The sequence below is a fragment of the Martes martes genome (assembly GCF_963455335.1).
Source record: "Martes martes genome assembly, chromosome: 11".
NCBI classification, from domain to species: Eukaryota; Metazoa; Chordata; class Mammalia; order Carnivora; family Mustelidae; genus Martes; species Martes martes.
This window is the reverse complement of record NC_137899.1, coordinates 28223725-28238858: the sequence shown is the minus strand read 5'-3', so window position 1 is coordinate 28238858 and position 15134 is coordinate 28223725. Positions and strand designations below refer to the sequence as shown.

At 34.7% G+C, this 15134-nt stretch overlaps 1 pseudogene across 1 annotated transcript in view; it reads left to right on the top strand.

Moving 5' to 3' along the window:
- Positions 1-15134, top strand: part of LOC308352437 (cadherin-related family member 3-like) — a 149483-nt pseudogene that overhangs the window by 23011 nt on the left and 111338 nt on the right. Inside the window, exons 5-8 of the transcript in view lie at positions 25-110; positions 1704-1826; positions 3829-3918; positions 6205-6312. The product of the transcript in view is annotated as a cadherin-related family member 3-like (transcript). The remainder of the gene's footprint in view (positions 1-24; positions 111-1703; positions 1827-3828; positions 3919-6204; positions 6313-15134) is intronic.

The window sequence follows — 15134 nt, the reverse complement described above, 5'->3', positions numbered from 1 at the left end:
TTTTTTGCTTCACACCTGCCTTAGAAATTGATGAGGATTATCTATTATTTCGGTCCATATATAGAGTGAAAGCCACAGATGAGGACTCTTTAAATGGTGATAGACTGATGGTAGGTATGTGAGATGCATATATTGCTTTAGGATACAGGACTATGCTTCATTTTTCAAGAGCAGTTAACATATTTAATTTGATAACCAAAGAGTATAATTAAGTTGACATATTTGTGCTATATTTGTGTGAATGCTGGGAATAGCATTTTTAGAAAACATTTCCTTGATTTGTACAAGAAAATTATATGACTTTTAATGAAGGGTGGCAGCTGAGAGGAAGATGTTGATACTGAGCTGAAGTTGGGACTTTGCCTTCTGGATTCTACTCAGAACTGTTTCACTTTTCCTAGCTATTTCAATGACACATGTGAATGTGATTATATTTTTTGATGTTTCAGTATCCTAATTACTAGATATCTAACTGTAAGAGACTTGCTTTTCTCATAATTGATTCATGGTTGTAAAGTCTTTAGAGATTTGGCAAAATGAAAAGAACCTATAAAGCTCTTTTGGAATATTTAGTGGTACACTGGACTAGGCCAGCATGCTTACTCTGCAGCTGTTCTTTTCAAACATATATTGAAAGAGTTTACTAGTTCTAATTTAGTAACTCACAGTATGGAGTAATGGAGCACTAAATGGGGATGAAGTAATGGAGCTACCATGGGACTTGGGTCAATTTATGGCTTTAACACAAACTAGCAGTATAATCCAGGAAGGTTATCTAATCTCTCTTGCCTTTGATTTACACAGTTAACCTTCAGAGTTATATAGGCTATTGTCAGTCAAAGTACTCAAAATTCCTGCTCAAAAATATTTTGTTGCAGACCAGCCAATACAAAATTAATACAAAATTGTTAAGAAATATGAGACTTCTCCTATTAGATGTTAAGTCTTTCTAATAGGTTAAAAAAATAACCTATGACTTAGTTGAAAATTGTTATTACCAGTCTGTCATTTTCAAGGAAAGGATAGGGACCCAGCAAATGACTGTTTTAAAATTTAATGTTTTAGGTAATAGTTACATTGTTAGAAGATAGATCCTTATCAGATTTAGAAAAAATACACAGATATAATCACACTTTTCTTTAATCAAATTTGACCTCATTTCAAACTAATTTGTTTAGATTCTTTTGAGAATAGATTTATCTACTCTCATCCCTTCTCAGAGGTTGTGGCACATAAATAAAAAGTGAAATCAAGAAGTAAGATAAATTACAAACTGGATATTCAACCACATTAATATGTGAAGTTGGTTTCTATCATAATTTTTGTTTGTTTCTTAAAATCTGAACTTAGTGATGATGAGTTAATTTTGTACATTCTTTCAGAGTTGTATTAATTTATTGAATCAGAATTAAGATTTTTTAAATTTATCTTGGGAAAATGTGTAGAGTATTATGCAGCACTATAAAAACATAGAAAATCTTTTGGTTGTGTTGATAGGTTAAATAAGTATTATTGTTCTTGTATTCTGCATCAGTATACAGTGGTGGTTTTAATACAAGCTAGATCACAAAGAAACACTAAAATTAGTCAGTGTGAAAATAGGGAATTTTCTACATATTCACTCTATTATTATATATTATAAAAGTCTTCCAAACACCTTTTCATTTATTTTGGTGTGAGTAATGTATATATTATTTTTCTAGTATTCCATTGAGACACAGTTATCAGGACCAAAGAAAGGAACAAAATTTTTTGGAGTAGATTCATTAAGTGGAATTGTTAGCTTGAGAGGAAAAGATCCCTTGGACTTTGATATTGGATATCATGTAATTAATTAATTAATTAATTATGCTACACAGAGTGATAGGAATTTTTAAAACTTAAAACTCTTCCTGAAAATATTAAATACATTATTATTTTAAAAGAAGAGTAATGGGGCACCTGGGTGGTTCAGTTATTTAAGCAACTTTGCCTTTGGCTCAGGTCATGATCCTACGGTCGTGGGATTGAGGCCCACAGCAGGCTCCCTACTCTGTGGGGGAGCCTGCTTTTCCCTCTCCCTCTGTTTGCTGCTCCTGCTTGTGCTCTCTCTCTCTGTGTCGAATAAATAAAATCTTTAAAAAAAATTTTAAAGAAAACATAAATTTTTTGAAATTTTATTTTGTGTGATTCATTTATGAGAATTTGTTAACCAAAAGTGTAGATCCAGTCTTTGTGGTTACTCAAAACATAGCACATCTTAACTTCTTAGATTTATCTAAAGAAGTTTAAAGGAGTAAAAAATACTTTAAATTGTTTGCTAATCAGAGAAAAATAAATTAGTAAATCATTAAAATTTAAATCTCTCCTAACATCAAAGAAATGGAAGACACTTAAAATAATCAGGTTTTTATATTGAAACTTTTTCAGTTTTCATACTCTACCTCATGTAGAATGGCAAACACATAGAGAGCCAAGGTAAGAGCAGGTATAAATGAATTTGAAACTAATGTGCTGGGAGAGAAGAACAATTTCTGATATATCCATAAGAAAGATAATTTAAGGAAAGCATTGTTAAGAAGATTTTCCTAAGTGGATAACGAAGGCTGCATTAAATAGGAAAAACTAACTGGAAAGAAAGTAGCCAGAGGACTCTTGAGATGATCTGTCCACACAGAAATAAGGAGTGAGATTTGAGAAATAAAGGGATAAGTGTTATTGTTATTGTTATTATTTTCAGAAATCTTCCAAAGTGTTATTTCAGTAAGGTGATTAAGAAAATAGCCACAAGAGGATAAGTGCATGAATTAAAAATACAGAGAATTTGCTGCTTTATAAATAGATATTTAGGAGAAAAAAGCAATAATAACTAAGGATGATATCAACTTTCTAGCATAAAAGAACATAAATGATGGAAGAAAGCCAATGACTTCTATTTCAACTTGGATTTGTTGAATGTTACAGGATGATGGAGAAGCTAATGATACATATGTTTTAAGCAATTCAAGTATTAGGACTACAAAATGATGTTAGAATTAGGTGGGGAAAAAAGGAGATTATGTGTACAAGACACATATTTAGCAGTTCAGCTCCATACTTTCCCTGCCTGCATTGACTCACACATTCAACCAAACTTCTACTCGCCCTTTAAGACCTATTTCATCATTCTACTACATTATTAACCAATTTATTTTATTATATTTGACATGTTAGTGCCCATCCAAGAGATTTAAGTATAATCACTGTCAACCCCTTATTTGGCATGGGCTCTTATATATTGTAAAGGGTTACTGGATATTTGCTTAAGAAAGGTTTTAGTAGATATTTTACTGCCTTGGAAGTGTGTTTTTTTTTTTTCTTTTCTTTACCAAGGGGCACTTGTTGATATGTATGAATAAATTACATCTAAAGAGTAAAATGTGTGACAGGATGATGAGGAAAATATTTGAGGTCTGATGACATGCTTAACTCTTCTGAAATTATCTTCTGTTCTTGATCCCAAAGGGTAGCTCATGGTCTTGTTTCTATGGGTTAACATCAAACAACCTGTACTGTGAATAGTTTCAGTGCATTGTACTTTGAGTTTATGATTGAATCTGGAATTCATTCACTATCTATTTTTTCTTGGTTCAATTTAATCTGCATGTATTTATACAGCCAAGCTACACATGCTTTTGAGTGAAACATAATGGCATATTAGAGTTAAGCTATTCTGAAATACACAACTAATCTAGTTAGCTAGAAAGCATTTGTATGTCTTCTAATTGCCTATAAGAAAAATTAAAAGCTATATCTAATTGGGAAAAACAAACAAAAGTTTTTAAAAACTCTTTTTCCAGGTTTTTCTAGCTTGCACTGAGAGCAACAGATAAAACAGTTTTGTTCTGTCAAGGGATATTAATTGTCACGATTAGAAACATAAATGATGAGAAACCTCAATTTGAATAAGTATATTTATGTTAAGGTTGTAACCACAGGAGAATGACTAACTAAATTTTCACATATATTATAAATAATAATAAAAAGATTATGTAGCTATAAATTATTTTATGCATTATATTAACAACATATGATTATATATCCATAATTGGTACATGTGCTAATATAAAGTGAATTTATTTTATTTTATTTTATTAAATGAATTTATTTATTTATTTGACAGAGAAAGAAAGCACAAGCAGGTAGAGTTGCAGGCAGAGAGAGAGGGAGAAACACTCTCTACTTAGCAGAGGAGCACGATATGTGACTCTATCCCAAGATCCTGGGATCACGACCTGAGCTGAAGGCAGACACCTAACAAACTGAGCCACCCAGGCTCCCTAAAGTAAATATATTTTGGAAAATACTGGAAGACAACTGTAGAAGTGACTAACATTGTAATATGACAAAAGGATTTTTATGTACTTTTTCCTTTTGTTTTCTTTCCCAAAGGTTTTATAAAATTGTTGCATTGCTTTTTTTTTTTTAAGATTTTTTTAATTTATTCATTTGACAAGCAGAGATCAGAAGTAGGCAGAGAAGCAGGCAGAGAGAGAGGAGGAAGCAGGCTCCCCGCTGAGCAGAGAGCCCAATGTGGGGCTCGATCCCAGGACCCTGGGATCATGACCAGAGCTGAAGGCAGAGTCTTTAACCCACTGAGCCACCCAGGCGCCCCTGTTGCATTTTAATTGCTTTTTAATAAATACAATAATTTTAAATAATGGCAAAAGTAGATCTTAAAGAATAGTTTAAAATATTTTATTTAAGCTATTTAATTTCCATACCCTGAGGTATAAATGGAACATTTGCAGATTATGAATGCCTGTTAGATGTCTTTCTATATATCAAAGTGTAGTAATCAAGTATATTACTACAGTGTAATCAAATTCTAGATTGGTGAAGAGAAAGAGAAAAAAATGGTTGTATTTAAATTATTTCTATCATTAACTTACATCTCTACAAATGATGAAAGGGAGTAATTCATTGAGTCCCCAAATTCACTTTAACTTATATTATTTGAACAATAGAAGTAAATATGGAGCTTAGTTTATCCCTTATTTCTGGGGACAGTTATCCTGTCTACCTACATTTGCAGTAGAGGTGCTACCAATTTCTTGGAACAATTTTCTGCTGCTTTCATGCCTTCAATTGGCATGAACTTAATGTCTTTACTGATTTAGTAGAATTTAATGCTGGATATTATAAGCAATACCAAAATTACTGAAATATTGCCTGACAATATTGTTTTCATCTCTCAAGAAATATAGTATGTTAAACTGCAGTTAATAAAACATAAAAGGAAATGATTTAAAGTGGTCTATAAGGCAAATATTGTGAGTTACATTATATTATGGTATAAAGGAGAAACCATGTTGTAAAAGAGAAACCACATTAGGCTGGGATGGTTGGGAACGTTGCTCAGAGGAATGTGTCACCAACTCGTTTCCCATTATCTTTTACTTTACATTTCTTTGAGAACTTCCTTGAATCTCCCCCCTAACCCCAAAGTTTGCCTGTACTTGCCTTTAAATCTAGAGCAAAGTTATGATATCTATTGCACCGCATTATAGCAAATTGTATCTTTGTTCTCCATTACCACTGAGATCCTAAAGACCAGGAACAGGCTTATTCATATGTGTATAGACAGGAATGACACACTGTGTATTATTAATAAACATCTGATGCTTGACTAGAAGGCTGAATAAGAAATAAATTTAAGTTTCAGAAATGTTCTGGAATTGATCAGGGACTTTAAGTATGAATTAAAGATACAAGCAATAAATTTACCCAAGAAATGTCCTGAGAGTTTGCTTTAATAAGCTATGATTTTAGATAGCATTTCATCACACCAGATAATAAGATGAAAATGAATATATTAAGTCTTTTATGTTCAATTGCCAACTATTCCATATATTTGATATTTGGAATAATAGAGGTGCACTATTTTAATCTTCTTTTCAGTTTTCATCTCTTTGATGTCATATCTTTGATGTATGGCATGATACCAGAAGCTAAATGATTAAAATTACTGCTTAAGAAAAAATTAAGTAACTTTGTACCAAAAATCGTTGTTTCAACATTTGAATACTTTAGGAACTTTTTAAATTCCTAACAAGATTAAGATGGAATCATCACAAATCCCAAAATATTTTTTTCAGGTTATCATAAGTCAGCAGATATGTACATATAAATTTGCACTTTCAACATTTTATATCACTGTATTTTTTTCTGCTTCCTCTGAATTCTATTAATGTGACTGAAAAAAAGTCTCAAAGACATTATAGCAAGAGTATAAGCAATAGATAGAGATGAAGGTAGCTCCATTACTTATTCCTTTAAAACTCAGCAGGAAATGTTTGGCTCGCACCCTTGTAAGTTTTATTTTTTTTTTTTTTTAATTTTTTTTTTAAGATTTTATTTATTTGCCAGAAAGAGAGAGAGAGAGTACACACAAGCAGGCAGAGAGGCAGGCAGAGGCAGCGAGAGAAGCAGGCTCCCTGCCGAGCAAGGAGCCCCATGCGGGACTCGATCCCAGGACCCTGGGATCATGACCTGAGCCGAAGGCAGCGGCTTAACCAACTGAGCCACCCAGGCGTTCCCCCTTGTAAGTTTTAAATACATACTTATTGATTAATTTAGTTAATCATTCACTTTCTATTCTCTGCATTTCCTTTAAAACTTGGTAACTAAACTATTTGGGTAATAAAATTGATCTTTCAAAACTAAATTAAATATGGAAAAAGAAACAGCAAAAATATGTGGGATTTGACAGTTGCTATTTTCCTATTTGTTAAAACAACATTCTTGTGAAGTAATGAGTTTCATAGGACCTTATTTTTATAACTCACCATCATTTTCATAGGCAATCAATACAAAGGCTTCTGTGGAATCTTTGTAGACTATAAGACAAATAAGTCATATCTATCTCCTTAATTTCATGTGTAGAAATTGGGATGTTTCCTTCACAATTATATTTTGGATATTTGCTTATGGATAGATTTCTTCCTGTGTGGACAGGTTCACTGCTCTGTGGCCATTCAACATCATGGGACAGAGGCACACAAAAAGGGCAGATAACCTGGTTGTAACTTTTCACTGTGCTTCACATAAACTACTGGTATCCATGCAGGCGTGTAACCACTTACCTGGGACAGAACGGTATAGGGTTCAATGTTGCAAGGCTCTCCTCTGGGGTTGGGGAATGAGTTCACACCTTGCTAGGTCTTCTAAGATTTGGAGTTTTGAATCCCAGTTAATGGCAAGAGATAAAAAGGAGAACTCTGGTGTCAGGCCTGCTGATAGCCTAGACACAGACAGGTTAAGGGCAGGCATCTGAGGAAAGCCTGGGACACAGAAGGGGAGATTGTTCACTTTTCTGTGAGGGGCTCCTGCATAGCAGTGGCCATGACTTCCCCTCCCCAGGGAAGAGAGGGCAGGGTGCTGCCATCATCCACCCCCTCAGCCTCCCCCTACTGGCTCACCAGCACAGTCAAATTTCAGAGAGAAAAAGACTGCTGGGGAGTCTGGGGTGGGGTCACTTACAACAACCCCTGCCCGCTGTGTCCAGCAGGGGCATCTTCTTTACTAGGGCAACTCCAGAACAGTGGATCCTTTCCTTAGAAGACCAGTACAGCAACCCCCCACCAATCCCCCACCATCAACCAAGCCCAATCATAGAGTGCACCAAAGCTTCAGCTCTGGTGGAAATAGGACCAGGCTTTCCTTTTTATTTATTCTTTTTATATTTTATTATTTATTTATTATTATTTTATTTTTATTTTTATTTTTCCTTGGAATCAGGCTTAGAGTGTTTTGTCCATTTGTTGTTGTTGTTGTTGTTTTTTTCCTTTTCTCATTCTTTGGATTAGGCTTCTTCTTCTTCTCTTTTTCTTTTTTTCCTTATTTTTTTTCTTTTTCTTTGTACTCAGGCTTATAGTTTTTGGACTGTCAGCTTGTTTGCCTTTCTGTTTATTTTTCTTTACTCTTTTCTTGAATCAAGCTTGTTTTTGTTTTTGTTTTTGTTTTCATCAGGCTTATCTTAACAAATAAGTCAAAGCACACCTAGTTAAGAGTCCAGACACTCCCTACTGCAAGCAAGGAGGAACTGTGCAGAGGATTGTCTTGTGGGAAAGAGCAGCCAAAACACAACAGTAGAGTGCACACAACCTACACCAGGAACACTTCCTGAAGCACCAGGCCCAGAACAGTGTATGACCCCTTCTTAATAGAGTATTACTTTCAGGAGCAGGAAACATAACAAGCTTTCATAATACACAAAAGACAGAATGTAGACATAATGGAAGATGGAGGAATTCTCCCCAAAAGGGAGATCAAGAAGAAATCACAGCCAAGAATTTGCTCAAAACAGATACAAGCAATATATCTGAACAAGAATTTAGAACAGCAGTCCATAAGAATACTAGCTAGCCTTGAAAAAAAGCTTATAAGACATCAGAGAAACCCTGGCTGCAGAGACAAAAGACCTAAAAACTAGTCAGGCCAAAATAAAAAATTCTATAACTGAGATGCAAAATCAACTGAATGTAAGCACAATGAAGATGGAAGAAGCAGAGAAATGCATAGGTCATATAGAAGATAAAATTATGAAAAATAATGGAGCTGAAAAGAAGGAAAGAAAACTATTAGATCATGAATATAGACTTAGGGAACTAGGCAATTCCACAAAGCATGATAATATCTGTATCATGGGAGTCACAGAAGAAGGAGAGTGGGGAAAAGAGGCGGAGGGTTTATATGAACAAATTATAACTGGGAGTTTCTCTAATCTGGGGAAGGAAACAGTTATTCAGATCCAAGCACCACAGAGAATTTTCCTCAAAATCAAGAAAAACAGGTCAACACCAAGACATATCATAGTGAAACTTGTAAAATACAAATACAAAGAGAGAATTCTGAAAGCAGCTAGGGACAAAAGGTACTTAACTTGTAAGTGTAGACACATAAGGTTAGCAGCACACCTGTCCATAGAATCCCAGTAGGCCAGGAGAGAATGGCATTATATATTCAACATGCCAAATGGGAAAAAATATGCAGTCAAGAATACTCCACCCCGTAAACCTATCATTCAGAATACAAGGAGACAAAGAGTTTTCAAGACAAGCAAAAACTAAAGGAGTTCATGAACACTAAACCAGCTCTATAAGATTTATTAAAGGGGATCTTTGAGTGGGAAAGAGAGATAAAAAACCAACAAAGACTAGAAAGGAACTGAGACATTCTACAGAAACAGAGACTCTACAGGTAATACAATGGCACTAAATTTTTACATATCAATAATAATTCTGAATGCAAATAGACTAAATGCTCCAATGAAAAGACATAAAGAATGAGAATGGATAAAAAACAAAAAACAAAAACAAACAAAACAAAACCCATCAATATGCTGTTTACAAAAGACTCATTTTAGATCCAGATACGTCCAGATTGAAAGTGAGGGCGTGGAAAACCATCAATCATGCCAATAGACATCAAAAGAAAATTGGAGCAGGTATATTTATATCAAACAAACTAGATTTTAAAGATTTTATTTATTCATTAGAGAGAGAGAGAGAGGACATAAGCAGGGGTTGGAGCAGCAGAAGAGGAACAAGCAGACTCTGTGCTGAGCACAGAGTCCAATGCGGAGTTCAATACTATGACCTTGAGATCATGACCTGGGCCAAAAATCAAGATTTGGACATCTAACAACCTGAGCCACCCAGGTCCCCAAGATAAACTAGGTTTTAAACTAAAGATTGTAATAAGAGACGGAGAAGGGCACTATATCATAATAAAGGAGGCTATCCAACAGAAGATCTGACAACTGTAAATATTTATGCCCCCAACTTGGGAGCAGCCAAATATATAAATCAGTTAATAACAAACTAAAAGAAACTCACTGATAATCATACAAAATATTACAAGACTTTAACACCCCTCACAGCAACGGACAGATCATGTAAGCAGAAGATCAACCAGGAAACAATGGCTTTGAATAACACACTGGACCAGGTGGACTTCATAGTTATACTCAACATTTCATCCGAAAGCAGCAGAATACACATTCTTCTCAAGTATACATGGAATATTCTTCAGAATAGATCACATTCTGGGTCACAAATCAGACCTCAACTAGTACAAAATTATATGAGATCATACCATGCTTATTTTCAGACCACAACATTATGAAACTTGTAGTCAACCACAAGACAAAATTTGGAAAGACCTCAAATACATGGAGGTTAGGGAACATCTTACTAAAGAATGAATGGATTAACCAGGAAATTAAAGAAGAAATTTTAAATACCTGGAAGGAAATTAAAATGAAAACATTAAAGTCCAAAACCTTTGGGATGTCACAAAGGCAGTCCTAAGAGGAAAGTATGTAGCAAAAAAGGCCCTCCTCAAGAAGCAAGAAAAGTCTCAAATATACTACCTAACATTACAACGAAAGAAGCTGGAAAAAGAGCAGCAAATAAATCCCAAACCAGCAGAAGAAGGGAAATAATTAAGATTAGAGCAGAAATAAGTGATAAAGAAATTTAAAAAAACAAACTAGACCAGATCAATGAAACTAGGAGTTGCTTCTTTGAAAGAATTAACAAAATTGATAAATGTCGAGCCAGACTTATCAAAAAGAAAAGAAAAAGGATCAAATAAATAAAGTCACAAATGAAAGAGAAAAGATCACAGCCAACACTGCAGAAATTAAAAAAAAATAGAATATTATGGCAATTACATGCCAAAAACTTGGGTAATCTGGAAGATATGGATCAATTTCTAAAAATGTATAAATTACCAAACCCTAAAGAGGAAGAAATAGAAAATCTGAACAGATCCATAGCCAGCAAGGAAATTGCAGCTGTAATCAAAAATCTCTCAACAAACAAGAGTCCAGGGCCAGGAGACTTCCCAGGAGAAGTCTACCAAACATTTAAAGAAGAATTAGTACCTATTTTTCTGAAGTTTTTACAAAAAATGGAGGCCAGCATTATGCTGATTTCAAAACTAAAGACCCCACTAAAAAGGAGAATTACAGACCAATATCCCTGATGAACATGGATACAAAAATTTTCAACAACATACTAGCTAATAGTGCATTGATTATTCACCACAATCAAGTGGGATATACACATGGGCTGCAGGTATGTTTCAATGTCCACAAGTCACTCAATGTGATATACATTAATAAAAGAAAGGATAAGAACCATATGATTCTCTCAATAGATGCAGAAAAAGCATTTGATAAAATACAGTATCCTTTCTTGATAAAAACCGCCAACAAAGTAGGGACAGATGTACCATATCTCAACATCATAAAGGCCATATACAAAAGACCCACATTTAATATCCTCAATGGGGAAAAACTGAGAGCTTTTCCACTATGGTCAGGAACAACACAGGGGTGTCCACTCTCACCACTGTTATTCAACATAATACTGGAGGTCCTACCCTCAGCAACCAAGAAACAAAAACAAAATGCATACAAATTGGCAAGGAAGAAGTTAAACTTTGCAGATGACATGATACTGTACAGAGAACACCTAAAACACTCCACCAAAAAATTGCTAGAACTAATACATGAATTCGGCAAAGTTAGCAGGATATAAAATCAATACTCAAAAATCTGTTGCATTGCTATATATGAATAACAAAGCAGCAGAAGGAGAAATCAAGGAATCAATCCCATTTAAATTGCACAAAAACCCATAAGATAACTAGGAATAAACCTACCCAAAGAGGTAAAAGATCTGTACGCTGAAAATTATAGAACACTTACAAAAGAAATTGAAAAAGACACAAAGAAATGGAAAAAAAAAATTCTGTTCTCATGGATTAGAACAAATATTGTTAAAATATCTATACTATCCAAAGTAATCTACATATTCAATGCAATCCTGATCAAAATAACACCAGCATTTTTCACAGAACTAGAACAAACAATCATAAAATCTGTTGGAACCACAAAAGACCACAAATAGCCAAAGTAATTTTGAAAAAGAAAAGCAAAAAGGGAGACATCACACTCTCAGACTTCATTTTAAAATTCTACTCAAAGAAACATTCATAACATATTAATTGGAATCAGTATGTCCATGTGTATAAAGCAATAAAGCATGTTCTTCTCATTAGTGCCATATACTGTTCCCTGACTTCACTTGTATTTGTGTTTGTATCTTTCATGACGATGTACTGAAAATAAAAAATGTAAACATCTGAATGAACTTGAAACTTTGCACATAGATTTCAGAAAATAAAAGTTGGCTTGATTTGGATTTAGTTGGGTCAACTGGAGCTCATCAATTTTATCTGTTCTGCTAGTTACTCTCTCTATTCTTTTCCCTCCATTTATTTCTAACTGCTGGGAATGGCCAGCAATGCCTGTACCAATGGATGAACAATTACTCCAAACTTTGCTGTGAAAGAAAGGAGAGGGCAAGGGGATCAACACTAAGAGACAAAGACCCTTTGCTCTTCTTTGCTCTCACCTTTATTGGTTTTTCAGGATAACCATAAATCTTTATCACTCTTTCTCAAACATGTGATGTATGACAAGGAATCTTACTGGAACAAGGAGAATCTGTTTATGGGAAAGATAAGATATGCTAATCTGTATATTCTACGCAGTCTGCTAAACATAGCCTAGGGGACAATGCATACATCTCTTAGATCACAGCTGACTGCTTTGGGTAACTCCCCAAGGCATTCCAATGGCAGAGTGGTCGCACAGCCTCCGCATTCCAAAGACCTACACCCTTCTCTAAAATCTTCCCTGTCCCCAGGGGCCTCTGTGTTACATTTTAGCAAGCCAGGTATTAGGGATGATTTCATGCTATATATCAAACCCAACAGCTAACCTTACTTGCTTACTTATCTTTCATATTAAAACCCTTTCTAGTTTTTCTACCTTCTCTGTTTTTTGACTGCCTTTCTTCCTTTCACTATGTCTGTTAGAAGAAACTACCCAGCTAACTGGCAGATAATGAGAGAAAAATAAAATGGAGGGCAAATGGGACAAAGGCAAAATTCATTAAAATAGGATTTTTATCTCTTTTTTTTTCTGGATTCCTGTCCATCATGGCATCTTTCCATTTCTCACTACTAGCATTATCTCTTCTCTATTTTTAAGAAACATCACTCTTTTGGGAATTCCAAATTCTAACATGCACGCACACACACACATACACACACACACACTCACCCCAGACTTCTTACCTTAAAGGCTCTTACTTTCCTGCCTTCTGGTATGAGGAATAAAACATTACATGAATAAGAGTTTGTGCAGAAGGGACATATTCACAGAGGCCAAACTTAAGAAAGAAAAATCTCCTAGAAAGTCCTTGGCAGTGTACCAGCATATAGGGCTGGTGTTTATGAAAACATTATCTTTTGGATCACTTTGAGACAATCTAACTGATGTTCTTTGTAATTTCCTTTCGGTCTCCCCCAAATTATAGGAAGTTTTGAAAAGATATGTGTGGGTCCCAAGGAGGTCATTCTGACCTGATTTCTATCACACGCTTGGCTCAACTAGCATAACTGCTCAAGCAATATCAAGATCAAGATGCCCTTCTGTTTCATCATGTGATTTTATGATCCTTGGGACAGAGGGATATCAGGAAAGAAAAGAGGGTCTGTGAGGGCATCTATGAGTCTCTGTGAGGTTCCCCAAAACAGGATATTGACACAATTTTCAGGTGGCTGATGTGCCACACACGTACCCAGTTCACTTACTATGTCAAATTATTCAGTTGCCTTAAACTATAGCAAAACACTAAATTAGGGAATCTGTTTACACATGTTCAGTTTGAGGCCAAGGTTCAAAATAAGCAAGATCCATTCACACAAAAATTGTTTCATAACATTCTTAGAAATGGTCAAACGATATGAGGCTTTTGCAGGACTACCTACTCCTGATTACAGTCCCTGGATTTGATATCCAAGATTCAAATGTACAGAGAGCAGGAGTACTCTTTTTTAAGAAAAGAGTATCATTTGTAGAATCACCTAGCAGGTGAAGAACTTGCCTATGGTTTAAATATGTTTCCATTCATGTTGTTCGATTTTGAGATAAGAGAGAATCACAACAATCACAGGCAACACTGAAAGGAAAATAAGGAGCAGTGGTTGAAGAAAGAAACAAACATTTCATGAGCACTTGTGAAATGTGTAATAATGTATACCTTATTTAATCCTCAGAACTACTCTAGGCTTGAAAATGTACTATATCTCCATTGTATAGGTAAGAATATTGATGGATCAGAAATTCAAATTCATTTCTTCCTGACTTCACAGGCTGTGTTTTTTTTTTTGTTTGTTTGTTTTTTGCACATTATTGTGAAAAGAGATAAAAAGCTTAAATTATTCAACATAAAGGAATCAAAGTTGAAATCATATCTTAATGACCATTGACTCAGCACAAAATTCTGAGCAATTATATCCCATTCTACACACCAGCCCAAAATTTTAATGTAAAAATATGAAACTGATATTGTAATGTTGGCTCTCTTAAAATGAATGTCATTGGGAATAATTATTTGGAGTCTTTTTTTCTATTTGTGAAATATATATCATAAGATAACTGTTATCAGGAGAAATATAGTATGATAGCTATGGTACCAATAAGAAGCAAGAGGTGGTGAAAGAATGTTTGATTTTTATTTTATTTTTTTAAGAATGTATTTATTTATGAAGGAGATAGAGTGTGAGCAGGGAAGGGGCAGAGGGAGAGGCAGAAGCAAGCTCCCAGCTGAGCAGGGAGGCCCATGCGGGGCTTGATTCCAGGACCCTGGGATCATGACTTGACCTGAAGGCAGACGCTTAACCTACTGAGCCACCCAGGTACCCCAAGAATGTTTGAATTAAAATTATTGTTCATGGTTTATATAACTGTGCAGGTGTTTCAGTGTCTGTTCCTGATAATGTTGCTGTATCTACTTTAATATATATGATTGTTGCAAGAGACCCAGATCCAGAACAAAAACATGAAGTGTTTCATGATCATCTATTTATTTTTCCAAATTTGGTTAAAAAAAGGACTCAAATTTTCAATGATAAAAAATCATTTAATGAGGCTATGAACTGAAGTGTTCTTTATATCTTATGGTAGTCATTGAAGTGGAAGAAGGAATTTAAACTTTTGAAATCCTAACATAAACTAAAAATGGTATGACTAG